The sequence below is a fragment of the Hyaena hyaena genome, unplaced genomic scaffold (genome assembly GCF_003009895.1).
Source record: "Hyaena hyaena isolate Hyena2069 unplaced genomic scaffold, ASM300989v1 scaffold_888, whole genome shotgun sequence".
Lineage (NCBI taxonomy): Eukaryota > Metazoa > Chordata > Mammalia > Carnivora > Hyaenidae > Hyaena > Hyaena hyaena.
This window is the reverse complement of record NW_024081521.1, coordinates 445,857-473,837: the sequence shown is the minus strand read 5'-3', so window position 1 is coordinate 473,837 and position 27,981 is coordinate 445,857.

The window sequence follows — 27,981 nt, the reverse complement described above, 5'->3', positions numbered from 1 at the left end:
ACTTTGAATTTTTATCAAGCATATTGCTTATCTCTGTTTATCTCTTTTGCTGTGGCTTTGTCAAGTTTTAGTTTGTTTGTTTGTTTGTTTGAGACAGATTGCTCTGTCTCCTTATTTTGCCTAACTCTCTACGTTTGTTTCTATGAGTTAGGAAAGTCATCTGTGTTTCCTGATCTTGAAAATAGTGGCCTTGTGGAAGAGGTCTCATGGTGCTTTGTAGCATAGTGCCCCCTATTCGCCAGGAACAGATACTCCAGCGGTGTGTCCTATGTGGGCTGTGTGCACCCTGTTGTTGTGGCTAGGCTGCATTTGCCTTCAGTCTGCTTTGCCTGTTGTGGGCATTTTGGGCAAAGTTTGGTCCCTGTGCTGTTAGGGGTCTGTCTAGGGCCACCACCGACTTTTGATGGGGTGGTATCTGCAGTCAGATCAGATGCCTGCCCTCAGTTTGTCTTTTGGGGCTCAGTTTCAGCAAACTGCAGGGTGCTCTCTCTGCACTGCAAGCTATAAGGTTTGACTGCTGGAACCGCAGGCACACTGAAGTGTGTGGCTGTCTTCCCCTTTCCCTAGTGCAAGAGTCACTTTGGAGTGATGCAGTTCTCTGCCATACTTGCTTGAAGAGTGTGTCTTGGCAAAGTTGCTTTAGAGGGACACCTGCCAAATGGAGCAAGTTGGAAGGAGAGGATCTGGAATGGAGCACAGGCGCAGGGGAGGGAGCACGCAGTGCTAGCAAGATAGGTGGAGAGTGAAGGATTATTCTTAATAGTATTATTTCCCCCATGTGATTCTTCGGGGATCAAAAGCTTCACATTAGTGAAGTAGTAGCAAAAGTTATCATTCTTTTTTCACTGAGTCAGATAAAGACACAGAGAATGTATCGGGAAGAGTCTATCCTATTGTCAAATGAGGCTTCATAGTTTGGTAAATTTGGTAAAAATTTCTTTGGCAAATATCTTTATTAATATATATAAAATAGGTTTATTTTGAGACATTAGCTCATGTGATTATTGAAATAGGCAAATCAGAAGATCTGCAAGTGAGTCAACAAGCTGAAGACCCAGGAAAGTCACTGGTTTAGTTTCAGTCCAAGTCCAAAGCTTTGAGAACAGAGAGCAAATGGTGTAGTTCCTATCCAAAGGCTAAGAGGCACAAGACCCCCAAATGTCCAGTTTTTCAGTGTGACTTTGAAGGCAGGAAAAAAGTTGATAACTCAGCTTGAAGGCAGTCAGGAAAGAATGCTCTCTGAGTCAGAGGAAGGCCAGACTTTTTGTTCTGTTCAGGCCTTCAACTGACTGATTGGATGAGATCTATTCATATAAGGGTGAGCAATCTGCTTTATTCAGTCTTCCAGTTTAAATGTTAATACTGAAACACTTAGAATAATGTTTGACTAAACATATAAGTACTCTTTTGTCCAGTCAAGTTGACACATAAATTAACCATCATAGCCATGGTACTTAATTTAGTTCTTCTCTGTGTACTTTGGGTATTACTTGCCTCTGTCTTCAGCAGAGTCAGCATTTTACAAATGTTATGATAAAATATAAATGCATTTTAAATATGGTAAGAAAACATTCTTTTATCATATTAGTTGGATCATAAAGCCCAAAAAGTATCACACAATGTTATCAGAATTTTTGCTTAGTTTGATAACACAAATAGATTTCAAGGCACAGACTATTTTAAGAGTTGATATATCTTAAATATGATAGAGACACGATACAGGAACAGGATAATCACCTATGATTGGTGTACTGTATCCCAGTATCATTTAACTCAAGGAACATAGAAACAAAGAGTTGAGCATCTAACTACCAAACACCAAAATTAAAAACAAGACACTTCATCCTACACCTATGGCTTTTACCTGATTAGATATTGCCTTTTATCTTTGTATTTCATTACTATACATTAAAAACTCTCTCAATTAGTGGAGATGGTGCTTGTTGATTTGTTCCTTTTAATTATTCTGAATGTAGAATCACTAGAGGGAAGATTAGGCCCAAACTAAATTTAAAACCAAGGATTACATATGTTTTTTTTAATGTCAAGACCCTGACAAGTAGGACTTATCAGAGATACAGGAAAAACAATTTTCCTCTTTCGCCTATTACCTGTCCAGACTCTCTTTGTGAGATTAATTCTGCCTTTGTCCCTTGATTAAATCCCAAGTTGACTCCATAGGTTTTCTTATCTCTCATTTAATAAACAAAAAATAAAAACAAAAAAAAACCACCCTCCAGTCTCGGTTCAATAATGACATTCCTCCAATCTGGGAAAATAATCAAGACTTTGGATTTCTAGATTATTAACTCACATCACACCACACACACACACACACACACACACACACACACACACACAAATAAATTTTCAATGAATGAGTTCTAACTGTTAAGAAAAGAAAACAAATGTGGTGAGATAGCCTTGTGAATGAATACTACACATTCATGATCCTATTTCAGTCTAAAATTGTTGCTAAAATGAGGCAATTTGTCAAGGATTACATTTCCCAGACTTCCTTGCCTCAAGGTAGTGCCATACGAATGAATTCTGACCAATGAAAGGTGTACAAAACTTATGTCTCTAGTTCCATTACTAGCTCATAAGAACTACCAAGCCATTCTCCCCTATTTTTTTCTCCATCTGCTGACTGAATGTCAACCCTCAGTGCAAACTTGGAAGTCACTTGGTCAATCTATTTGATGGGTATTTGGATGTTCATTATAATATTTTTAAAACTTTTAAATTTTGTTTTATTTACTTTCACCTTCCCAGCCAGGCCTAATTTGGTTATCTTCAGCAGGAATGCAGTCATGCCCAACTCCTTTTCTATTCCCCTAACTTATCCTTGTACACCTTCTCTCCCATATTGCTAACCATGGCTTCTGACATATCCAAGGTTCATGTAGAGGGGAAGAAGATGAACAAGACAGACATAAGAACAAAATATTTCTTTCTTGACTAATGTTATTCCAAGCGTTATCAATTTCTAGATGGTAGGAGAGTAAGAACTACTTTTTTTAAGTGTTCTATGTGGCCTTTGGTGAGCAAATCAATATCTGAACACCTCCTGTGTATAGTTTCCTTTCAGATAAAGTCTCACCTACCCTCCAATAGTTGTTTGGGGGCTGTTTCTGGGACAAATATATGGCAGTTCTCTCTCTAATAATCTATGTACAGTCTGGTGAAACCAGGCCCTTGGATCTACTGTCAGCAGGAGTATACCTACTTTTTGACTGAATCATGTCTTACTGATGCTATGGGTTACTTTAGGCAGCCTTTGTATTTCTCAACTCGTACCCCAACACCAGTCCTCCAAATTGCTGCAGTCATTTATAAATCTCTGTCACTGCTCACTTGAAGTGGCTATCACTAGGGCTCAGCTGAAGTGTGAACACCCACCACTTTGTTAAAGTAGAGACTCACAGCCCAAGTAGGGAGTAAATTCCACTCAAATTTTTGTCCAAATACACCACATCTTTGCTTCTTCATTCTTTTTCATTTTTAATATCTTGGCACTTGTGAGGGGGAAAAATGAAAGGATATATTCAACTTTAGTTGTATGTATGGTGAAATACTGCCTGCTGAGAGTGGGAACCAAAGCTATGAATTTAAGAAAAAATAGTGAAGTAATTCAGTAATTAATGTTGGGAAAAGTGACTATCTATACATTTAAAAAAATCTCTTCAAAAGTAAAAATAATTTCTGGATTGATAAAATATGCAAAATTAAATTATAAAAATTTAGAAGGAAACATATAAAATGTCTACATGACTTTAGAGTAGGGAGGGATTTCTTAAATGATTCAAAAGAATAAACATAAATACATTTAATACATTTAAACATATCACTATTAAAACGTCTATCTGTAGCAACCCACAGCACTGAGAGAAGGCATTTACAATGTCTATAACCAGTAAAGGGTGGAATGGACACATACATGAATATATATTAGAAATAAATAATAAATATAGAATAAAACACTGTTTAAAAATAAGAAAGCAATACTAAATCTTTTAATTCCCATAGCCCTTTTTGTAAAAAAAAAATGTTTTTGTTTAAATTCAGATTAGTTAACATACAGTGTAGTATTGTTTTAAGACTAGAACCCAATGATTCATCACTTATGTATAACATCCAGTGCTCATCCTCACAAGTGGCCTCCTTAATGCTTATCACCTATTTGGCCCATACCTCCCCCCAACTCCCCTCTAGAAAGCCTCAGTTTGTTCTCTGTATTTAAGAGTCTCTTGTGGTTTTTTCCCCCCTCTCTGTTTTTACCTTATTTTTCTTTCACTTCCTCTGTGTTAATTTATTGTGTTTATTTAATTCCACATGTAAGTGAAATCATATGTTATTTGTCTTTAACTGACTTATTTCACTTAGCATAATACACTCTAGTTTCATCCATGTTGTTGCAAATGGCAAGATTTTATTCTTTTTGATTGCCAAGTAATACAACTATTTCATTGTATATACATATATACCACCTCCTCTTTTCCATTCATCAGTTGATAAGACATTTGAGCTCCTTCCATAATTTGGCTATTGTTGATAGTGTTGCTATAAACATTGGAGTGCATGTGCCCCTTTGAATCAGCATTTTTGTATCCTTTGGGTAAATACCTAATAGTGCAATTGCTGGGTCCTAGGAGGAACCTCAACTCTGTCTTTCAGAGTGACTGCACCAGTTTGTATTCTCACCAACAGTGCAAAAGGGTCCCCCTTTCTCTGCATTCTCGCCAACATCTGTTGTTTCCAGAATTGTTCATTTTAGCCATTCTGACAGATGTGAGGTGGTATCTCATTATGGTTTTGATCTGTATTTATTTAATAGCGATGTTGAACATCTTTTCATGTATCTGTTAGCCATCTGGATGCCTTCTTTGGAAAAGTGTCTATTCATGACTTCTGCCTATTTCTTCACTAGATTATTTGTTTTCTTGGGTGTTAAGATTGATAGGTTCTTTATAGATTTTGGATATTAACCTTTATCTGACACATCATTTACAAATATCTTCTCCCATTTGATAAGTGGCCTTTTAGTTTTGCTGATTGTTTCCTTTGCTGTGCAGAGGTTTTTGTCTTGTTGAGGTCCAAATAGTTCACCTTTGCTTTTGTTTTCATTGCCTCCAGAGACATGCCTAGTAAGAAGTTGCTAAGGCCAAAGTTAAAGAGGTTTCTGCCTGATTTCTCCTGTAGGATTTTGATGGTTTCCTGTTTCACATTTAGGTCTTTCATCCATTTTGAATTTATTTTTTTGTATGGTATAAGAAAGTGGTCTAGGTGCATTTTTCTGCATGTCACTTTCCAGTTTTCCCAACACCATTTGCTGAAGAGACTGTCTTTTTTCCATTGGATACTCCTTCCTGCTTTGTTGAAGACTAGTCGGCCATACATTTGTGGGTCTATGTCTGGGTTCTCTATTCTGTTCCTTTGGTCTGTGTGTCTGTTTTTATACCAGTACCATACTGTTTTGATTACAGATTTGTAATACAGCTTGAAGTGTGGAATTGTGATGCCCCCAGCTTTTGCTTTCTTTTTCAACATTATTTTGGCTATTGGGGTCTTCTCTGGTTCCGCACAAATTTTAGTATTGTTTGTTCAAGTTCTGTGAAGAATGTTTCTTTGATAGGGATTGCATTGAATGTGTAGATTGTTTTGGGTAGTATAGATATTTTAACAATATTTGTTCTTCTAATCCATGAGCATGGAATTTTTTTGTTTCATTTCTTTGTGTTTTCTTCCATTTCTTTCATAAGTTTTCTATAGTTTTCAGTGTACAGGCTTTAACCTCTTTGGTTAGGTTTAGGAATATGATTTTTGGTGCAATTGTAAATGGGATCAATTCCTTGATTTCTTTTCCTGCTGCTTCATTACTGGTACTGATTTCTGTACATTGATTTTATATCCTTCTACTTTGCTGAATTCATATATCAGTACTAGAAGTTCTTTGGTGGAGTCTTTTGTTGTCTTCATGCAGAGTATCATTACATCTGCAAAGAGTGAAGTTTAACTTCTTCCTTGCCAATTTGTATGCCTTTTATTTCTTTTTGTTGTCTGATTGCTGAGGCTAGGACTTCCAGAACTGTGTTTAACAACAGTGGTGAGAGTGAATATCCCTGTCATGTTCCTGACCTTAGAGGGAAAGCTCTAGGGTTTTCCACATTGAGACTGTGGGTCTTTCATGTATGACCTTTTTGATGTTGAGGTATTTTTCTTCTATCCTACTTACTTAAGGGTTTTTATCAAGAAAGGTGCTGTATTTTGTTAAATGATTTTCTGTTTATATTGAGAGGATCATATGGTTTTTTTCCTTACTTTTATTAATGTGGTGTTTCATGTTGATTTATTTGTGAATATTGAACCAGCCCTGTAGCCCAGGAATAAATTCCACTTGATTATGGTGAATAATTCTTTTCACGTACTGTTGAATTCAATTTGATATGTCTTATTGAGAATCTTTGCATACAATTTCATCAGGGATATTCACCTGTAATCCTCCTTTTTAGTGGGGTCTTTGGTTTTGGTATCAAAGTAATGCTTGTTTCATAGAATGAGTTTGGAACTTTACTTCCAGTACTATTTTTTTGGAATAGTTTTTTTTTTAGTTTATTTGTTTTTAAGAGAGACAGAGTGAGCAGGGGAGGGATGGAGAGAGAGAATCCCACTGACAGTGTGGAGACTGAAGCAGGGCTTGAACTCACAAACCATGAGATCATGACCTGAGCTGAAACCAAGAGTCAGACCTTTAACTGACTGAGTCACTCAGGCTTCCCTGAAACAGGTTAAGAAGAATAGGTATATGGGGCGCCTGGGTGGCTTAGTCGGTTAAGCGTCCGACTTTCGCTTAGGTCATGATCTTGCGGTTCGTGGGTTCGAGCCCCGCGTTGGGCTCTGTGCTGACTGCCTGCTCAGAGCCTGGAGCCTGTTTCAGTCTGTGACTCCCTCTCTCTCTGACCCTCCCCTGCTCGCGCTGTCTCTCTCCTAGAAATAAATAAAACATTAAAAAAAAAAAAAAAGGATAGGTATGAATTCTTCTTCAAATGTCTGGTAGAATTCCCCTGGGAAGCCATCTGGCCCAGGAATCTTGTTTGTTGGGAGATTTTTGATAACTGATTCGATTTCTTTGCTGGTCATGGGTCTGTTCAAATTTTCCTCTTTCTTCCCTTTTCAGTTTTGGTAGTGTATTAGTTTCCTGGAATTTGTCCATTTCTTTCAAATTGCCCAGTTTGTTGGCGTATAATTTTTCATAGTATTATCTTATAATTGTGTGTATTTTTGTGATGTTGGTTGTGATCGCTCCTCTTTCATTTGTGTTTTTATCTATTTGGATCTTTTTTCTTTTTAATTAGTCTGGCTAGGGGTTTATCAATTTTGTTTATTCTTTTAAAGAAAAAGATATTATCTACTGGCTGTGTGTGTATCATTTATTTCTGCTCTAGTCTTTATTATTTATCTTCTTCTGGCTTTGGGCTTTATTTGCTGCTGCTTCTCTAGCTTCTTTAGGTGGGAGGTTAGGTTGTGTATTTGGTACCTTTCTTGCTTCTTGAGATAGGCTTGAATTGCAATGTGCTTTCCTCTTAGGACTATATTTGCTGTATCCCAACAGGTTTGAATTGTTGTGTTTTCCTTTTTATTTGCTTCCATGTATTTTTTAAAAATTTCTTCTTTAATTTTCTGGTTAACCTATTCATTCTATAGTAGGATGTTCTTTAACCCCCATGTATTTGAGGACTTTCCAAATTTTTTCTTGTGGTTGATTTCTAGTTTTATAGCGTCATGGTAAGAAAATATGCATGGTATGATCGCTATCTTTTTGTACCTGTTGAAGGCTGATTTGTGACCCATATGTGATCTATTCTGGAGAATGTTCCATGTGCACTTGAGAAGAATATGTATTGTGCTGCTTTAGAATGAAATGTTCTGAATATATTAAGTGCATCTAGTCTAGTGTGTCATTCAAAGCCATTGTTTCCTTGTTGATTTTCTGCTCAGATGAACTGTCTATTGCTGTAAGTGCGTGTTAAAAGTCCCTTCTTTTTACGGTATTATTATCAATGTCGATTTTTAAATCTTTGTGATTAATTGATTTCTATATTTGGGTGTATCAGGTTGGGGGCATGAATATTTACAATTGTTAGATCTTCTTGATGAATAGACTCCTTAATTATGATGTAATGCCTTTCTTCATCTCTTGTTACAGCCTTTGTTTTAAAATGTAGTTTGTCTGATGTAAGTATGCTTACTCTGGTTTTCTTTTAACATCCATTGTCATGATGGTTGGTTCTCTATCCCCTCTTTTCAATCTGCAGGTGTCTTTTTGTCCAAAATGAATCTCTTTTAGGTAGTATATAGATGGATCTTGTTTTTTAATCCATTCTGATACCCTATGTCTTTTTATTAGAGCATTTAGTTCTTTTACATTCAGAGTGATTACTGAAAGATATGAAAATAGTGCCATTGTGTTACCTTTAGAGTTGGTCTTTCTGATTATGTTCTCTGATTCTTTGTAGTCTTTGTTACTTTGGTCTTCTTTCCCTTTGTTTTCCATTCAGAGAGTCCTCCTTGAAATTTCTTGCAGGGCTGGGTTAGTGGTCATGAACTCCTTTAGTTTTTGTTTGTCTGGGACACTCTATCTTTCCTTCTATTCTTAATAGCAGCCTTGTCTGATAAAGAATTCTTGGCTGTATGTTTTTCCCATTCAGCACATTGAATATTTTCTACCATTCCCTTATGGCCTGTCAAGTTTAAGTGGACATGTCTTCTGGTAACCTTATGAGTCTAGTTTTATAAGTTAAGGACCTTTCATCCTAACTCCTTTCAGTATTCTCTCTTATCTTTGTATTTTGCAAGTTTCACTATGATATGCCATGGTATTAACCTGTTTTTGTTGATTTTGAAGGGAGTTCTTTGTGCCTCTTTAACTTGAATGCCTATTTCCTTGCCTATATTAGGGAAGTTTTCAGCTATAAATTGTTCAAATAAACCTTCTGCCCTCTTTCCCCATTTTTCTTCTTCTGGGACTCCTAATGTACAGATATTATTTTGTTTTATGAATCACCCAATTATCTAAGTCTCCTCTCGTGATCTAATAATTTTCTTTCTCTCTTTTTTCAGCTTCATTGTTTTCCATAATTTTATCTTCTATTTCATCTATTCTTTCCTCTGCTTCTTCAGTCCTCATTGTCACTGTATCCAGTTGGTTTTGCATCTCAGTTATAGCATTTTTAAATTAATCTTGACTAGTTTTTAGGTCTTTGATCCCTGTAGCAAAGTTTTCTCTAGTATCTTCTCTGCTTTCTTCAAGTCTAGCTACTAGTCTTATGACTCTTTTTCTAGATTCTTGTTCAGATATATTGCTTATACCTATTTTTAGCAAGTCCCTGACTGTTATTTCCTCTTGACCTTTCTTTTGGGGAAAACTCACCCATCTTGTCATTTTTGCTAGTTTCTGTCTTTTGTGTGTTTTAAAATCTTGTTATGTTTCTTGCACCTGAGAATACTGCTCTATTAAAAAGGGGTCATAAACTGTTCAGGGCTTTGTAATTCAGGAAGTGTTTTCAGTATATGCTGTGTGCACTCTGCTGTTGCATTTTTGCTGCTGTTTCCCACTGGTCAGTCTTCCGCAGAGCTCCTTCTTGCTCATAATGGGGAAGTGTTTGGACCTTTCACTAGATGTGCTTTGATTTATTTGTTGAAGTAGGTCTGGAAAAAGGGAGGGGGAGTGTGATCCAAAGAAAAGAGAAAAGGAAAGGAAACAAAGAAAAAAAGAGAATAAAGAACTATAAGGCTGATTCCAAAGAAAAAAAGAATGACAAAGAACTACAGGTATCATGTGGAAGCACTCAATTTTTAGTGCACTTGGTGCATGAAGGTGCTTGCTGCACTAGTCTAATGGAGGAGAGGCCCATTGCATTAAGTCAGAGTCAGTCTTATCCAGTAAATGAGCAGTTGGCAGGCATTGAGTGGGAGTGGGGGGATGTGGGCTTTGCTGTAAGAGGGTCCAAACTCCAGTGGGGGCAACTGTGTTGCTCTCTGAAGTCCTACTGTGTTGATGTTGGGGGAAAATGGCCCCACCCCAATCTCTCATCCCCAGACTGGGGATCCCTCACCCCTGCTCTTCAGGCAGCCCTCACAGAATAGTGAGGGCAGTCAGTTCACTCTTTGCCCTAACTCCCCTGCATTTTTTCTTTGGTGTGTGGCTGGAATTCAAAACCTGAAGTCTTAAAGGACCTGACACCATGCAGATCTGCTTCCCTCCTCCAGAACAGACGCTGTCCATAGTGTGTCTGAAATTCTTTGTCTCTAGTAACAGTCCTACACCTGCACAGTGTGTGGAATCTGTGGTGCACAGTATGCACATCTATGCACAGTATGTGGAATTTATGCTAAAAGCAGCAAAGGTTATATTCCCTCTGGGGTGTGCCTCTGTCCCCTGCTGATGAAAAACCATCATAGGCTGGTGCCTACAGGGTCTTCTGTCTTTGAGGAGCAATATACCCTCTTCCAAAAGTACTCCAGCAAGGGGACTATTCTCTCCCAGTGCACTCTGGAGATCACTACATCATTCTATGTACTCCAGGACCAACTCCCTCTACCCCAGGAGCACACACTAAAGCTCCACTCCTGGGAAAGTCTCACACTTCTAAAACCTCAGAGTTTGAGCTCCAAACACTGTTTGAAAAAAAAAGAAAAAGAAAAAGAAAAACACATGTAACAGTCATTACTTCTTGCTTCCCCAATCAGTGGTCCATAGAGGTTTTCCTCTTGTGCTGACTCTATGCTATACTTTCTCAACCCCTCTCTCTTTCTCTTCCTTTTTGTCTCTCCATCGAAAGGTTTCCCTCCTGTGGCACTGCCATTTTTCTCTTCCCCAATCGACTTCCACACACCTGCTACACTGTCTCCCTCAAACTGTGGAAATCCTTCTGCCATCCCATAGATCAATTTCCTGGGTGTTTGAAGTGATCTGACCTCAATACAGCTGTGTTTGAGGGTGGAGGAAAGCCCAGGTTCCCCTATTTCTCCACCATCTTAACTCCTCCCTAAATCTAAGTAGAATATAGAGAAAAGGGAGTTCTCATACATTGTTGGTGAGAATATTAATTGAAACCATCTTTTTGGGAAACAAAGTTGGAGATGTGAATACTCTGTGATTCTCCAATTCCCCATTTCAGGATAGATAGATAGATAGATAGATAGATAGATAGATAGATAGGCTCTTTGCAGTCTTGTTTACTGCAGCTAAAATAGGCCTCATCTTAATTATTCACTGAAAGAGGTGGGTTAATACATTATTATAAACTCACACGATGGAGTCCCATACAACAAAGTGAACTGAATAGAAATTAGTCATGAAGGTTCATTTCCAAAAATTAAAAAAAATGTTTAGGAAGAAAAAAAGCCAGATGTTTCCTTATTTTCAATCAATGTGCAGAATTTGTCCTGGAGCTTCTCTGCCACAGAATCCATACTGTGTTCCCTATTACAGGATTTAGATATGTTTCAAAGATTCTGTTTTCTGGATTTGACTAAACATGGACATTTCCTGTGAATACAGAGATCCTGAAAATATAATCTCTGAAATTCTCTTTCTTTAAAATAGTGACTGTAATTTATTCACCAAAGGTGTCTGTCTAGTGAGCTTTCTAGGCACATCACAGCTTTTCATCTTACTAATTTGACTCTGCCAAATTAACTATACTCCTTTCTTTATGGATGGTATCATTTCTCCAGCATTAATTTGAAAGATAACCTCTGCTTTTCTACCTTTTTGTCCTACTGAACATCTTTGTTTTTATCAGCAAGCCTCTTGTGAGTTCTTCATTTCTTAATGAATTTGAGTAGTAACTGTCTCTCGAACTCTTTCTGATAATTATCTTAAGCCTCTTTGGGAATTATTCTGAACCCTGTGCCCTCAAGGCTGAAAACAGAGTAAACAAGAAACATCAGTTCTGTTGACTGAGTAATTTTAGCTGCTTCTAATAGTTCCCACATTGGATTATCCCTATCCTTAAGAGAAGTAAGATTTGGTCATCTTTCACAAACATAAATCAGACATGTTGTGTCTCAGCTGGTAAACTAATCTGCATTCAGATGAGAAGAAATGGGAGTTATTTTATATCTTACAATTATTCAGAGGACATGCTTGGAAAAAATGCATAATAAGCTATTTCTGTAGATCTTAAACATGCCTTTATAGTCACTGGAAAAACTTGTTCAGATTTTGCATTTTTGAATGTATTCACCAAAGAGTGGAAGTTTCTTTTGATTTCTAAGAACCTGTTTTGCAATCTGAGTAGTTTTCTTCTAGATTGCTCTGATTTTAGCTAAAAACTTCCCTGAGCCTTTCAGACCAGTTAAACAAGGTGAGATGAGGCATTACAAAATCATCTGATGAACTTAATGAAACTAGACAATCAATCAGACTTTAAAAGACAAAAAAGACTTAAAAAGGCTCTTCTCTTTAGAGTATGGTTTCCTCTTGATTTCTGAATGATTTATTTCCCCAAAACAAAATGTCTCAGTGTTCAAAAAAAGTTGAAAATGTCCACCAGAGATACAAATACTTGCACTGCATAATTGTCAAACACCCAGAATTTGGGTAACATCTGGATTACTGTATCTCAAAATCAACATCTGTCCATGTATATACATTTTTGTGAAAAAAATTTGTTTCTCTATTTGTTATTTCAGTGAATCCCTTTGATGACTGACAGTGTGCATATTCAGATATTCATTTTGAGAACACATGACACCACAGTGATTGTACCAGTTTCCATCAGGAATCTGGACATATATAAATATAACAGCATAGGGCATAAGGTAATCATTCTTTTTCTTAGCCGTCACAGCTATAGGCTGTGCAATATTAATCATAAAAGCAGATACTCTAACCTGAATCTTTCAGGACACAGAGCCTCCCATGACGTTAGGGTTTTAAAAAAGCTTTGAGAAAAGACAACAATTATTTTAAATCTATCATGATGATTCAGTATTACCAAATACAACAATTAACAAAGAACAAATTTCCTTTTTCTAATAGTTGCAATGGAGTTGCTGAGAATATGATAAAGCATGAGAATATATTATTTACTTGCATATATTCTGTCTCATTTTCTAATTTATTGTATTTTAAGATGAGAATGTTTAGAAACATGCCAATATGGTGAATGACACCATATATTGAGCAAACACAATGGTTCAGGACTTGCTAATAGAAGTGCCTTCTTGCAACCTACAACTTCATTATATTTTCATTGCATCCCTCATAGTTAACAGAGTAATCTATCCATTTTGCTCCTTGGTTTAGAAACCTTCAGTGAGTCCTCACAAATTTCAGTATTAAATCTATCTTCTAGACTGCCATACAAAGCACTTTGTATCAGTCAGTTTAAGTGGTGTTATACAAAGAAACAAATGGCCCCAAAATCTCAATGACTTACAGTAACAGAGATTTATTTCTTCCTCATGGTACATGCCATTACATGTTGACTGCAGTTCTCCAAATTATTTTTATTCTTGAAGTCATCTGAAGGAGCAAACTCTATCTTGGCAGGCCATGAAGAGAAAATATATGTAGTAGAATATACACTGAATTTTTTAAGCTTTGGTAGAAGTAATGATCATAACTTTTGTTCTTATGTTATTGGCCAAATGAAGTGACATAGAGAATGGAGTGGAGTATAACTATGGAGTTTATACTCCATAATATCAATGGATATTGATATTCTTAGGGATATCCTCTTGAAGGGAGGGATGCTGAGGGGAGAAACAAAAATCTAATCCATCACACTCTTCACGAGCTTATTTTAATGTCTGTTAACTAAAACTATTATTATCTTTCACAATTTGCTATCTCCTTGTTGTGTTTCCACATAGATCTGAAAATTTAAATCTGCAAGAACTCCTTGTTTTGATTTTCTTCCTGGCAACTTTTCTATTTCTTTTTTAGAAGCTCTAAGATCTAAAAAGGTCCTTTTAGCACCAAGAATCTATGTGGCATATTTAGAATTACTTTTACTGGGAAATTTCTGCTGTGTGCATAACACTTTTTCATTATAGACTTCACAGTAGCCACAGTTCTGAATATCAGTGAATGTCTGGTGTTCATGCAATATGTTTCACAGCTTCCAAAGTTGAAGGCTCCTAATTTGGAAACAGTACCATATTTGTTTTATTATACAGTGGGGCAGGGCAATTAAATAGAAGACTAATAGATACCTGATTTTGCTTCCATTTGAAGGCAAATATATTTATTTGTTGATTTCCCTAATATGGGGAACAAATCTACCACTGCACTTCTTCAAGCAGAAGATTTTCTCGTAGGTCATGTGGACTCAGTATCAAGTGATCACTATATAATTACTATATTTTTTATATGCTAATATAGTGTTTTGTGTATTAACATAATATGTTGCTTTGTGTATTATTAAGCATATTACTTGTTTTTTTTACATGTAGCAACTCCTGAGTAGTTATTCTGTCTTCCTTAAAGTAATAGCTGCCACTTGTGTCCAGTCTAGTTTAGCAGTCTTGTACTTCCATGAGAATATTTTGGTGGTCTCCAAACCATTCTTTATCACATGGAAAAGATACCATTTTAATTGTAATCATTAAAGTTCTCCTGTCACAGAGGAATATAGGGACAAAGAGTTGGAGATATTAGACAGAAATGTTAACATTAAAAGATTGGAATACTCTTGGTCTTCTCCCATACTTCTGGGAATTTCTCAGGATTTCCATCTCTGGGGGCTCTAGTTGGCTCTCGAATTTCATAAACCTGAGCATATCTGAAGTTTAAAGGCTCTCGTGGTCTTCTACATTTTAAGGAAAGATGAGAACTAGCCGAACTGCCAGCTGCTGGTAAAAACCAGTAGGTTTGTTAAATACGCGATGAATGTCTTAAATGATGACGTTTGAGAGCTGAAACGAACTCTAGAAATGATCCAATCTGGAGGGTCCTAAACACAGCTGCACATCTGAATCACCTTGGCAGATTTAAAAATTACAGAGCTGCAGTCAAAACTGCAGAGATGCTAATTTTGCAAATCTTGAATGTGGAGCAAAGAAGACTTAGTCATTGAATCCAAGCCTCTCTTTACACTCACTCTACCAATCTCTTCTGTTATCTTCCCACAGTATCCAACTCAGAAAGCTATAGAGAGCCGATGCATAATAAATGTGACTGAATGACATCTAGTATAAATTCAGAATACATTTTTACTGACAGTATATCCCATGCTTGTCTTGTAAGAAGACAGGCAACTGGGATATTCTTCCAATATGTAACATTTAAGTCAGCTTCTTTAGTCATGGATATGTCTTGTTCCTCCCTACTGGTTCTCACTTAGGTTCCAGAGTCAGAGAGTAGCCTGAATACCATCCCACTACCACCACCAAAAAATAAAAAATCTGGGGATAACTTCTATTTACCCTACTCAGCCAAAAAAAAAAAAAAAAAAAAAGAATGCTCATAAATACCTTGGGGTATCTTTCAACTCCCCATCCCAATAAAAAACAATTCAACCTTCTAATTCAATATAATAAACAATTTTGAGCACCACTATATGCCAGATACAATGCTAGGTGATGGAATATCTGATGAAGAGCATGAAAAATCACAGCAGAAGACTGAGCTAGTTTTAATCCTATCAGCACTCTTCCTCCTCACTCCCAGCTTAATTATGTGCACCTAACACATTCGGGGATGCAATGTCAATGCCTGGATGCCCTTTACTTCCAACGCCTTTATCTCTTTCAAAGTTGCATTGAACAAATATCTCTTTTTACTCTGCCCTCTGGTATACCTTTCTATGCTTTCCCCAGGACCCAATGTACTTTTCTTCCCTCAATTCTGCTTATGAAATCTAACATGTTTTATCTGGTTTCTGGTTTTTTTGCCTTTTGAAAGTATTTACATTTAATTCTTAAATAGTTACCTAGAGGAGAATACTACCACCTCCTTTTTAAAAAGAATTGGAATTAAATTGAAAGTTTCTGCCACACAGATTCAAGTAGTCATGTTGCAGACACCACTGACTACCCAGCAGTAGTCTAGTTAATTCTTAGGTGCCATATTGACTGATTCCAGGATAAATTTGTTTTTGTTTCATTCTCTTGGCATTCTTTGTATCTTGCCATCACTTTTTGCCAAGAGGCATCAGTGCATAATTGTTATCACTTGATCTTAGGTGAATTTGGTTACTTCTGTTCACATTGTCATCACATCAACTGAATTATGTGTGTAGTTAGTACAGCTCAAGATTGTTGTAATTCATCATCGAAATAAAAAGTATATATAAGTACAATACTGGGCACAGAAAAACATGATATATGGTAACATTCTAGGTGTAAACAAGTATCTAAAAGTATTCTTGCAATGATTATCAAGTAAATATTCTAAGTGGAAAGAAAATCATGCCATAGTTTCATTGGCAGGAGACTTTTCTTTTATAGGGATATATAAAATGATGTGTTTATATGATACTCAATTTTGTTGGAGGACATATTATGACAGCATAGCCCATTCTCCAACTTTGCCTACCAATTAACATCACCCTGTAACTTAGCTGTACACATAGAGATACAAAAGTTATTTAGTTGATATTTTGAAAAAAAACATCAAGTGCCTTTAAATAGGCAAACTTAACTGACTGATACTTTCTTTCTCATTGGAATGGGGGCTTGGATGCTGAATCTTGAGTACCCTTTTTAAGACCACGTGACCCTGCATACATGATAAGAATGACAGGAAAGATAGAAGCAGACTGAATATTTTATGATTTTGTGGGGCCAAGATACCAGCTCTAGTCTTCTTACCTGCAAACTCCTTGGTGCATGAGAAAAATAAAACTCTTAATTTTTACTATTTTTCAGGTGTCTATAAATTACAGCTGATGACAAATATTAACTCTACACAGAATCAAATGCATAACATGAAATTTATAAAACTTTTAATAGCTCCCAAACAAAATTATTTCCAGATAACCCAGTAAGAATGGTTTTCTGGGACACTTTACTCTTTTTAAATTTATGTAAGTAATATATGACCATTGTATTTGAATACAGGTAAGTAAATTGAAAATAAATTAACACCATCTAAATTACCTCTCAAAGATTACTAATTAACATTTCTATTCTAAATATTAAATATAAACAAATATTAAAATCAAACTTTTATAAAATGAGTATATATGTGTTGTAATCAAAGTGAATAATTTAAAGGTGTTCATTGTACTAAGTGTTCATTGTTTTTTTTCCAATTTTCAGTAGGCTTAAAAAATTTTCAAATTAGACATTCAGATCTCTAATCTGCATACATATATGTATGTATATATAACTTTGTAGATTATCCAGAACATTTGATGGACAAATATCACAGTTGGACAAACTTTGGCACTTCCCTCAGTGCTTCTTTGGGCAGGTTCAGGGTTCCCACCCTGAAAACCAAATATCTTACTTTGCATTTCACTGAGCCTTGCCCCATAACTATCTTCACACAGAGACTTGAAAAAAGTTTTATTTATTCCTTTCCCCTATCCTAGAAATAACATCCCCCAAACATACAGCCACTACCCAGTTTAAAAACGGAAATGCATATTCTGACAGTGCAGAGGTGAGTTATACTATAGGACTAATTAGAATCCTTTGAATTTCAATGAAAGAAGAGAAATTGCTGTAATGAGAGAGAATTATCAGAAAAAGCCTGCTCTTGAGTATATTCAAATTTGATAAGTGAAATGACTTTCAGTATGTTGTTTAGGAATCCCATAGTAGAGCATTAATGAGCTAGTCCCCACAGCTGATTACAAGTCAGTACTAGCAAGGGATGTAATTAAAGTCTCAGATGTTTCGATTTTCACAAATAGAAGTTTGTCCTCCCTTGGTGCCTTTTATCCATGCTCAGAGTTCTTTGCAATTATTAGCTCATTATTCCTAGTGGATTTTTTAATTTAATTGTAAATTAGTAGACCCTACAGAGTTAAATATAAAACAAACAGAATGTTAATAGTCCATTTCATGAATATATATACCAATGGCTCAACCTTTATTATCTCAACATATACATTAATAATACTACCAGTAACTTCACCTCTCCTCTAAAGCACAATTTCATGCTTCTCACATATCAGTACTACACAGAATTTGTTTCAACTTCAAAATTACTTTCTTGTTGGTATTTTTTTTAAACATGCCATTTGAAAGTTGAGGTTTTTGTAGAATTTCTACATATATTCATCCTACTCCTTTGGTATATTAGTATAGCAAAATCTGTTGTATAAGTTGTGGGCAAAAAATAGAACATTTTCATCAAGTATTACTGAGATATCATATGATTTGCCAGGGATCTTACATTAACATTATTTCCATTAATACCTTCAACCTGGGAAGGAAATCATGGGCATATCTAGTGTTTCTAGGGGCCTGAGAAATACCTGGCCTTGTGCAGAAGTTGAGAGACTAAGACAAAGATTGATCACATGGATCAATGGTGATATGAACCTCAATCCCCCTAAAATTGAGAGAAGATAAAGAACCATATTGTTGATACCTGAAGTTTATTCTAAACAGCTTCCATTCATCTCCCAACTCGAACTTAGCTCCTGAGAATTGCCAGTTCCTCAGTCTGCTCCAGTGCTGTCATTCCTGGTATCATAAGCCTGGAATGATTCCTTGTATTGCTTTCACCTGATTGTGGTGATTGGTTCATGTGTTAGTTTCCTGGTACTTACAAGGTACCACAAGGTAGGTGGCTTAAACAACAGAAAGTTATTGTCTTACATTTCCAAGATCAAGGTGTTAACAGGGTTAGTTACTTCTGGAAGCTGTGAAGGAGAATCTATTCCATGTATTTCCCTTAGCTTCTTAGATTGTTTGCTGGGAACCTGTGGCATTTCTTGGGTTTTGCTGTATCACTCCAATCTCTGCCTTCATTTTTACACATTGTTTTCTTTGTGTGCCTGTTTCCAGATTTTCCCTTTTTATCTTTTTATTTTATTTTTTAGGTTCATTTATTTATTTTGAGAGAGAGTTAGCATGTGAGGGGGCTGGGTAGAGAGAGAATCTGAAGCAGACTCTATGCTATGAGTGTGGAGCCAGATGTGGGGCTCCATCTCACCAACCAAACCATGAGATAATGACCCAAGCTGAAATCCTGAGTTGGATGCCTAACCGACTGAGCTACCCAGGCACCCCCAAATTTCCCCTTTTTAAAAGGACACCAGTCTTATTGGATTAGGGATTCACACTGCTCCCACAAAACCTAATCTTAATCTGCATGACCCTATTTTCAAATAAGATAACTTTCACGGGTACTGGGTGTTAGGACTTCAACAAATGAATATGGAGGGAACACAGTTTAATCCATAACAATCCAACATAAGTGATTTAAGCCATTAAGATTCAATGAAGTTCAATAAAAATTTCTTTGTGAATCCTCAAATTTATTCTCAATTCTTTTTTTTTTTTTTTTCTCCGCTACATAAGAGCATGCAGGGACTGATGCTGCTGCAGTCATCTTATAACCCCTGGGTGGGAGTGGGGTTTTGCAGAAAATATGTCTAACACTGTGGAAGCAGAGCCAAGAAATGGAGATAGAAATGTCAATTTCCTTCTTATTGAACACTGGGTAAAACCATAACTGAAGTAATTGTTCGGTTATATGAGCTAGAATGTATCCTCCCCATATGCCTGTCTTAAGGTCACTTTCTGCCCATTACCAAGGAAATAGAGTCATAAAGAATATGATCAAACAGTGTGGTTAAGGATGGATTATCCATGGGAGCTGCAAGAAAAAGGGTGATAGAATGAATAATTCCCTTCTGCTTTTGTATTATTTTAGATCTGACTCAATTTGATGAGTTCCTCCACAGGAATATGTAATACCTCAAAAGCATAAGGAATCTAATCATTCTGCTCTATGAAATATTGAATCCCTTCACATAAGAGGAATACACAAAGGCAGTTTCCTATAACAACAAATCTCCCAGCAAATGATCAAGCTATGTGTTTCCAGATGTTGGGTCTATGTCTTGTTGGAAAGAAAGAGACAATCAAGCTAAGGGCCAGAGGATTAGTAGAGAGCTAACAGGATCAGAGGTCAAATGCAGACATTTCCAGTGACACAGAAAAGTGGTCTTTAATCAGAGACAGTGTCTAAACAGAAGAATTAGAAATGCAGGTTAATTCCAAGAGAAAACTGTTCTTGGAGAAAGGATGGGAGCTTGACTTCCAAAATGCATAGTAGTGACGATGGTATATAAGGCTAGGTAGGATTATCTCTGAGAAATATTTGGGAGCCTGAATGAAGATTCATCTTCCAAAAACATGGCAGATAATAACAAGTCAGGCAAATGTGTTGTGGCAGATTCTTCCACAAGTGTTATGGACGATGAACCTTCAGAATAGTGTTGGCACTCTATCACTTGTATACCTTAGGAACCCAAGAACACCAGATAGTCTTCTTATTATCCCTTGTGGTGTAATACTATCTCTAGTGGTGTGGTAGTGATGTGATATAGCCACAGAGCAGACTTCTACCCCAAATTATCATTGAAGTGTCTGATATCCCCACTGTAATTTCCATATCTTGTTCATTTGCTAAATGTACACCATAGATTTGGGACTTAATTAGCTTCTCACTGGTCATAGGGGAAATACAAAACAATTGCTCAGTAGGAACAGAAGGCGGGAAAGCCATGGGCAGGGATAAGAAATTGACAATATGGGAGCAAGGGAGCTGTCATTGTACAGACTCCCAATGTAAGAAGCATAACTTCACGTTATTTGTGGTAATTCAGAGAACTGTGGAAATATTTCAACACATAAATAAGAGTATTCAGCATTGGGAATCTTATACCTCTAAACTTCAAACTCACTGTAGAACAGAACAGCAGCCTCTTGGATACATGCATGATTGTATTGGACAACTTCATGCCTTATCTCTGGTCTTGGACTACCTTTTAATCTGGCCATGTGTAACAACTATCTTCATGTAAATGTGCAACCTGAGAGCACGTCACCTTTGCCTGTCTGTGTGCCTTCTGTTTTGTGCTCCAAGTCTTTGACATTGTGGTGTGGGATGCTTGTGGGAACCAGGTAGCACTAACACATGGACATACTGGAGTGCTAGAGAATAAACATCTGATGAGGCAATCCTTGACTAATTTGAATCTGGAGCTTATGCACAAATGCTTTCCTCTTCTTTCCTTCCAGTGAACAATTTTGAGGCCCATTCTACATTGCTTCTCAGAAGATTTAGCGTAATCTAACTCCAGTGCTCACAGCAGTGACCAAGTCAAGAACACATCCTTGTACTGGCTTTTCTTCCTTCCATGCTTCACTCCCCGACTTCTAGTCTCTGGGATTACTTCCTCACAAAATTACCTGCACTCAAGCCCTCTCAGAGTCTAATTTCTGGAGGGGAATCTAGATTAACAAAATAAGCTCTTGGGTTCTCTTTTTGTTTTACAGCTAGAATCCCATTGTGGTTCAGGGTACTTACTTATTGCTGTAAATCCCTAAATCTTTTTGTAGTAGAGGACACTAAAAAGCCTCTGCTGTGTGAGAAGCAACAGATCACAAATCAAAACTGGCAATTGAGAGTTGTGCTTATATTTAACATTTTTTACTGTTTATTTTCTCTATAATGTGTGTCCTGATCAGAAGCCATGAGGCTCTGAACTTACACCATGGTTGCAATAGCAATGGATGATGAAAGATACTGTATTTGGATTACCCAAGGGGCCTTCTAGAATTTTGTATATCTTTTGTGAACCAAATGTTAAGTCAGACCAATTCAAAGTCTAAGTTTGATAATTGGCTTACTTCTTATGTAGATTCACTTCTTGGAGTATGTGGAAGAATGAATGGGAATAGCAGGTGATGGTAGGAAATACTTACCTAAAATCTTCTGTTCTCAAATTTGGTTGTACATCAGAATCACCTGGAGAAAATTTTTTTTTCTGTTTTAATTTTGTTTATTTGTTTTTTAATATAGTTTATTGTCAAATTGGTTTCCATACAACACCCAGTGCTCATCACAAGTGCCCTCCTCAATGTCCATCACCCACTTTCCCCTCTCCCCTACCCCCCATCAACCCTGTTTGTTCTCAGTATTTAAAAGTCTTTTATGGTTTGCCTCCCTCCCTCTCTGTAGCCTTCTTTCCCCTTCTCCTCCCGCATGGTCTTCTGTTAAGTTTCTCCAGATCCACATTTGGGTAAAAACATATGGTATCTGTCTTTCTCTGCCTGGCTTATTTCACTTAGCATAGTACCCTCCAGTTCCATCTACATTGCTGCAAATGGCCAGATTTCATTCTTTCTCATTGCCAACTAGTATTCCATTGTATATATAAACCATATTTTCTTGAATGTGCTTTTGTGAATGAAGAAAAAGTGATGGAAATAAATAACCAATAAAAATTTTAATAAGCGATTTATCAATAAGCAAATTGATCTCTTGACATAATTTTTGTTGGATATATTCTTTAGCTAAGAGATTTTTTTCTGACATGACTAATTTAGATGAGGTTTTTTTGAAAATAAAGTTAATTTATAGAATTGTAAAACATGAATTGTGACTGTAGCGTTCCTTTACCTCTCTGTGGCAGAAATATTTAGTTTCCATGGAAATTAAAAAGAAACTACAACTATTGTTGGATTCAATCAAACTGAATGAAAACTATAAAAAAATAGGAAAAATACTAATCTGAAGTTTCCATCCATTTACTGATTCAGTCCACAAGTATTTATTTAGTACTAAACAACTAAAGTGTTGTCCTAAACAGTAGGAATATCCAGTATTAAAAATAAAATAGAACAAAATTCCTGCCTAACTAGGGACTTATATTTTATATCTTTTGCTTATGCTTTTTATTAGAAAAATCTCTGTGATATTACAAAGGGTAACTGAGAATTACTTATTGTTGCTTGTCTGAATATAATGTCAAAGCAGAAATGCATCTGAAATATGGTGCAACCAGCAAATTACAGTACCTGTGTTTCACCTTCACCTTCTTTTTGTTTTGATTCATGGCGACACCAGCAACACTTGCAAGTGCACTGGACTTATGGAAATTGTTCTGTGTCTTGAAACTACAGAGCATATGCTGCACCATTGATATAATTTATGAAACCATCTCATCTGAGCTGCCTCTGTGAAAAATTGTGATATCTCATTTGGCTATATATCTGATATTCAGAAAGTTTCAATAGAGTATATTTTAAATGATGTATTTGGCTAGTATTAAACTGAGATAAACTGTAATAAGGATCTCTGAGAAATTAGAGTCAAATGAGCAATTTAAGAAGAAATTTAATTTTCTGAAAGCCAACTTCATAATGAGTCTGATCCAAGCCCTTGGATTTCTCCAAACGCAATGATTCAAGTTCAGTCTCTTTTGTATAATGTTGTTTTGCCTGTGACTGATTCTTTTACATTTGAGAATCCCTTATTGGTGTCATTTAGTCTCAGAAAAAGAACGTTATGACTCATTAGTGGAGTTTAGGGCCCTCAAAGGAGTGGACAGTCTTGTTTGTGAAGGGCAGAAGCAAAGCATAGTCCAGAATAGTCCTGTACCCAAAACAGGGCATGTGTAGGGTACTCTAAAATTGGTATTAGAAAAATAATAATAAGAAGAAAAAGAAAGGGAAAGGAAAGGAGAAATAAAATCCACAATAAAAGTGTCTCTGAAACAAAGGATGAATAATGACCATGCATTTTGGCCACTATGGAAAAAGCAGGATTTTTGACAAGCCCTTTTTATCCTCATTTTTTTCTTCCTTTTCTTTCTTCTCTCTTTTACCTTCTCCTCTACTTCCTCCTCCTATTCATTCTTCATCTTTGTCATCTTCTTTCTCCCTTGAGTTAAAGAAAGAAGAAAGTTTTCTGTAATTTATTGTTGGGTCACTTTGGAATGCTCCTAAACGGGAAACTTGGCTCTCATTTTTCTTTGCAAGTTGCTTATGTTGTTGTGTCTAGGCTCTACATCATACTGCCAGTGAGAGTCAATTAAGGATATCTACATTAAGATCAGGGCCATGAAGTACATGATTATCAGACTCTTGCCACATGTTGGTCATACATGGAGGCCTAAAAACAGTGGTGGTCTAGTCAGACAAGCCTGATGGGACTAGAAGTGAAGGTTCTGACTTATTTGTTGATTTCTGATTTAAAGTATTCTCACTGTGGCTGATTTCAAGATATCAACATGATATAACTGAATTAAAAGTTAGGGAGAGAGCCATTTTGCATTCTTCATGTTTTGTGAGTGAACTTTTTCTAAAGCCCAAAATGAATGATTTTGTCATTGATGTAGGACAATTTAAGTTTAAATTTAAAGAGCATGTGTTACTATATGAAAGAAAAAGGAAATTCTAACATAAAAACTGCTTAGGGAGTTTTTTGTAAATTTTTTAACTGAAATTGGGGCAACTATAATCTCCCTACTAAGCGATAAGGGGAACTGGACTAAAATTTCCTGGGACTATTATTTCTAGTCTCCAAGATTAGGCACTAATAGAGCCTTCTATTATTCAATGTTGTCTTATGTTGGTATCAGCAGTTACTTGCTCTGTCATTTATCTCAGAATATTTTTCCTTTTTCTTCAAGTGTAGGACTTATCTAGCTTTGGATACCATCTGATTTATTTAGAAATAAATAGAGAAGTCCCTAGGTGATACATCAATACCCAGATATTCAGAGAATCCAGATCCACCTAGAAATACTTCAATGCTTAGGTCAATAAAAGTTTCCTAAGATTCTCCAAGGTCAGTGGCTATCTATTTTCTCTATATCACATAGGACTTAAAGTAGCTGCAACTTCTAACGTAGGACAGAGATGAGGAAAGAATTCTCTAATACATTAGCACTTTCACAAAACTTTGGTCTAATTCATCTGTTATCACATGCTAAATAGAAATATTTAAGAAGTTGATGTTGATTATTTAGTCATAACTTTTTCATATGAATCTCCATCCATGAGATATATGTCTTCATATGTAACAAAGTATTTTCACTTAAAATTCTGTTGCCCCTTCCCACTTTTCACCTAGGTATGACTATTAGGTAATAGGATAATGGAAAATAGAATGATGATTCTCTTAAATATTCAAATATGTCATGACACCAAAAGCCTATCTTAAATAATTTGAAGCAGATTCATAATCTGAACAAACAGACCAATTCTAAGATGATTTAGTATCAGGAATCATTTGGTTCATAGATATTTCTAAAACCTACTTAGTAACATGAGAAATATGTATGTTAAAATATTATTTAAAATATAAGAGTAAAAATCATATGTAGTCTACGATCCAGGTCTCATGCATAAGCTATAGAAAATATGCTGTAATATTGTTATAGTTGAACTATGGATAATTAAGATTTTTTATTTTTTAAATATTATATAATAGGAGTATATTATATAAAATTTTAGAAATTAAAAAATCCCTTGGTTTATAATAAAAAATCATCAAAAGCAAACAAAAATCTTCAAAATTTTGGCTTTATCTCTATTTGAGGATATTTGAATTTCTTTTTATCATCATCAACTTTTAAACCTGGATCAAGAATTTAAAGCCTGCCTTTAAATTTCTCATAAAGAAGATTTATAAGGTTTTAGAAGTGAGCAGATATTACTCCCCATGATTTCTATTCATCCCCCAAATTAAAACCCTCCGTATCCCTGAGTCAGAATTTCTGATGACTTAATTTTTCAAGAAAAGTAGGGCAAAAGTTGATGATCAAAGGACATTTTTAGAAATCAAATGAGGTCAGAGATCACTGAGCAGCTTATCCATTCCATCTGGGAAGCCAGAGCCAACAAAAACTGTTAGATCTTGAAAACACAATTTACCAGGGGTTTTGAAGTTCTCTGAGGGTCACTTGTATCTTTATGCAGTTCAACTTGGATTTTATTCCAGGTTAAATGAAGTTATTGTCTTATTTTTTTATTATAAAATATGTGCACATGTGCACATGTTCACAGATAAAATCAAAGTATCCTAGCATGCACAACCTAAATTCCTATTTTGCTTTTTTAAACAACTTAACATAAAAGTTTTTCTATGTTATTTATAGAAATACTAAATAGGCTTAGGTTGTTGGACCAAAAATGGAGAATTACATAAAGGAGTGAAAACCCCACCCCAAATGGGAATTGAGAGCCATGGGCTTCAGTCCCCACAATGTCCTTGTTTGGGGTACAAGTGTGGGTACCACTTTATTTGGATTGGGAGGATGGAATGGGTAGACAAGGAATAGAATCACCTAGGAAGGGTGTTAAAATACAGATCTGAACTCTAGCCCGATATTCTGGTTGAGCACCTTGAGGTAAGACCCAAAGGTCTGTATTTTTGATGAGGACCCTGGGTGATCATGTTGCAAGAGATTCTGGGAGCACTCACTGAAAAGCAGTGTAGTAAATCACTCTTTGTTTTCAGAAATTGTTATGGAGGGGTTGGAAAAGTACAGAGACAGTAGAGGAGGTTCAGGAGAGATACTAAACTTGTCAGCACTGCCTCTCTTCAGTCCAAAAACCGAGGATAAGTGGCACAGCAGGCATAGCATAGCTGGCAAAAGGCAACAGCCATGCTCTTCAAGGCCCTTAGTCTTCACCCCCCCACCTCCATTTGTGTAAAGCATTCTTTTTTAAAGAAAAAAATTTTTAAGAGTTTTTTTTTAACGTTTATTCATTTTTTGAGAGAAACAGAGCGTGAATGTGGGAGGGACAGAGAGAAAAGGAGACACAGGATCCGAAGTAGACTCCAGACTCTGAGCTGTCAGCACAGAGCCTGACGTGGGACTAGAACTCACAGACCATAAGATCATGACCTGAGCCAAAGTTGGAGGCTTAACTGACTGAGCCACCCAGACACCCTAAAAACATTTTTGTAGTTAAAAAATTTTTAATGTTTATTTTTGAGAGAGAGAGAGAGAGACAGAGTGTGAGCATGAGAGGGGCAGAGAGANGGGGCTCAAACTCATGAGCAGTGAGATCATGACCTGAGCCAAAGTTGGAGGCTTAACTGACTGAGCCACCCAGATACCCTAAAAACATTTTTGTAGTTAAAAAATTTTTAATGTTTATTTTTGAGAGAGAGAGAGAGAGACAGAGTGTGAGCATGAGAGGGGCAGAGAGAGAGGGAGACAAAATCCAAAGCAGCCTCTGAACTGTCAGCACAGAGTCCCACCAGGGACTCAAACTGATGGACCATGAAATCTTGACCTCAGCTGAAGTCTGATGGGTAACCAACTGAGCCACCCAATGCCCTGCATTCTCTCTCTCTTTGTTAATGTTTGTTTATTTATTTTGAGAGAGGGAGAGGCCGAGAGAGGGAGAGAAAGAATCCCAACCAGGCTCCACACTGTCAGCACAGAGCCCAATGTGGTGCTTGATCTCAAGAACTGTGTGATCATGACCTTAGTCAAAATCAAGAGTGTGAAGCTTAAATCGACTGAGTCACCTGGGCGCCTCTCAAGCATTCTTTTATAGTACCGTTGCTTTTCTGGTCTCTTTCCTTCATGCCCACTTCCCCTCACACTTCAAATTACAAGTTGAGTTTATAGAGTTCATACTGGAAGTTAGGTCCTTTGACCCCTTTCCAGAGATCTTCCTACTCCACCGTCCTTCAAATCCAGATTTTTTGGGTTCCCAAGCAATATCTCTTTCAAGAAGCTTTTGCCAGTTCTCCAGTCTGTTCTGAATTTCTACAGTAACTTCCCCACTCCTGTGTGCTTGTTTCTTTCATCATGTTTATAGTACAGTAAACTCCCTGACCATCCTTCCCTGCTACCCTGAGTTATACTGTGCCTGGCACAGTTGCTGGGACAGAATATACACACATTAATATTATATGAATTCACAATATTATGAGGGATCTTCTCTCATAATATTTTATGAATATTATTCACACACATAATATTTTATGGATTCATTCACAAATAAAGGCATTTATGGTTAAAAGGACATAAC